Below are 2,500 nucleotides of genomic sequence, written 5' to 3'. Positions count from 1 at the left end.
TCAAACAGATAAAAATAAATATTCGGGAACATAGTACACCTTGTGGTTTCTTTAACATTTGCAACGATAACAACAATAACAGCAAAAATAATAATAAAAAGTAGCAGTAATAATGATAATAATAATGGTGATACCGATGATAACAATGATAATAAACAATAATAATGATATAGCAATAATATGAATTCATAATAATGATAATAGTATTAATAATATTAATAATTACAATAATAATGATAATAACAATAATTATTATCTCTATAACAATAACAAATAGTAAACATACTACTACTACTACTACTAGCAATAACAACAAAAAACAAAACATTACAACAATAATAATAATAATACTAATAATAATAATAATAATAATAATATATAATAATAATAATAATAATAATAATAATAATAATAATAATAAATAATAATAATAATAACAATAATAATAATAATAATAATAATAATAAATAATAATAATAATAATAATAATAATAATAAATGAATGATAATAATAATACAAGTAACAACAACAATAATAATAACAATAAAAACAATAATAATAACAATAAAAACAATAATAATAACAATAACAACAACAACAACAACGACAAACCAAAGGCCACACAACCAACGGGACCCCCCCCCACCACGCCCCCACCGGACTCAAAACCTGCGTAACGAAAGACGACGCAATTCCAGCTAATCCCTCACGCCCTCACACGCCCTCGCTGGCCGCCCACTCCAGCTGCTCTATATATAGTCCGTCTCTCTCGCGCTGCAGAATCTTCATTTCTCTCCGCGGGATTAAGGCAACCGAGTTTCGTTGCTATGGTTATTAATGGTGCGTTTTATTTGCGCTTTTTTTTTTTTTTTTTTTTTTTTTGTTTTTGTGTGTTTTTTTTGTTTGTGTGTGGTTGTGTGTGGTGTGGGTGTGTGGGGTGTGGTGTGTGTGTGTGTGTGTGTGTGTGTGTGTGTGTGTGTGGGTGTGTCTGGTTGTGTGTCTGTGTGGTGTGTGTGTGTGTGTGTGTGTGTTTGTGTGTGGTGTGTGGTGTTTGTGTGGTGTGAAAAGAGGGAGAGAGGGGGAGAGAGGGGGAGAGAGAGAGGGGAGAGAGGAGGAGAGGAGAGAGAGAGAGAGAGAGAGAGAGAGAGAGGAGAGAAAATGAAGAGAGAGAGAGAAATGAAGAGAGAGAGAGAAAAGAAGAGAGAGAGAGAGAGAGAGAGAGAAGAGAGAGAAGAGAGAGAGAGAGAGAAGAGAGAGAGGAAGAGAAGAGAGAAGAGAGAGAGAGAGAGAGAGAGAAATGAAGAGAGAGAGAGAAAGAGAGAAATGAAAAGAGAGAGAGAAAGAGAGAAATGAAGAGAGAGAGAGAAAGAGAGAAATGAAGAGAGAGAGAGATTAGAGAAATGAAGAGAGAGAGAGAAAGAGAGAAATGAAGAGAGAGAGAGATTAGAGAAATGAAGTGAGAGAGTTTAGAAAAATTAAGTGAGAGAGATTAGAAAAATGAAGAGAGAGACACAGACAGACAGAGACAAAAAGCAAGAGAAAGAAAGAATGAGAGATAAAAAGATAAAGAGAGAAACCCAAACAAGCCCGTCTACACATCTATCCATCTATATCTGTAAACAAATAATATTCAACAGCACGAATAACAACAAAAAAAGCAAAAACAAAAAAAGTGCCAACGATATGAATCTACTGCCGCTCTGTTGGGAGGTTCTATGCATTCGTGTCCGTTCGCAGGGCGTATGAAACCTCCCCGAATATGCATGTGCACGCCCTTACATACATGCATTAGTATGGACCTACATGTTTAAGTGCTCACAGGAGGCCTGGAGACTGAATCAAGTTATAGACCTTTATGAATTATATTTCAGGCCCTCTTTCTCTGTCGCTCTCCTTGTCTGTCTACGTCTCTCTCTCTCTCTCTCTTTCGCTCTCTGTTGGCTTCTGTCTCTCTCTTTCGCTTTCTCTGTCTGCATATCTAAAAACACACAACTAAACAAACACACACACACACACACACACACACACACAACACACACACACACACACACACAACACACGCCCCCCCCCCCAAAAAAAAAAAAAAAAAATCCCGCCTAGGCACCTTTAAAGTTCCTTTGATCGAACGGACAGCCAGCGGAGCATTAAAAAAAATATGAAAGTGGTTATAAATAAAACACTTGAATCAGACGTATTTAAGATCTTCATCATGATATGCGTTTGTTTATTTGCTTGTTCTTGGGGGGAGGGGGGGGAGGAGAGGCTGTTGTTGTTGTTGCTGTTTTTACTGTTTTTTTTTTGTTTTGTTTTTTTTTTGGCTTGTTTTTGTTTGTTTTGGTTTGTATTCGAGGTTTTGTTGTTTTGTTTATTTTATTTTTTGCATTCCGTTGATTGACTATTTTTTTCTTCTTTGGGCTTTTTTTCTTCTTCTTTTTGTTTCTTGTCTGTTTTTTCCCCTTTCAATTTCCCTTTATCCTCTGCCTTTCTTTTCATATTTTT

The 2,500-nt window shown here is 35.6% G+C and overlaps 1 protein-coding gene across 1 annotated transcript in view; it reads right to left on the bottom strand.

Annotated features, from left to right (window-relative positions):
* Positions 1-78, bottom strand: part of LOC119589583 (FERM domain-containing protein 8-like) — a 27,476-nt gene extending 27,398 nt beyond the window's left edge. The window contains exon 1 of the mRNA XM_037938182.1: positions 1-78. This exon is cut by the window's left edge and continues 571 nt beyond it. The gene's annotated coding sequence lies outside the window, so the exon portion shown is untranslated.
* Positions 79-2,500: the final 2,422 nt, after the last annotated feature.

The sequence above is a fragment of the Penaeus monodon genome, chromosome 26 (genome assembly GCF_015228065.2).
Source record: "Penaeus monodon isolate SGIC_2016 chromosome 26, NSTDA_Pmon_1, whole genome shotgun sequence".
Lineage (NCBI taxonomy): Eukaryota > Metazoa > Arthropoda > Malacostraca > Decapoda > Penaeidae > Penaeus > Penaeus monodon.
The sequence above is the reverse complement of the archived record's forward strand: the minus strand, read 5'-3'. Positions and strand labels throughout refer to the sequence as shown.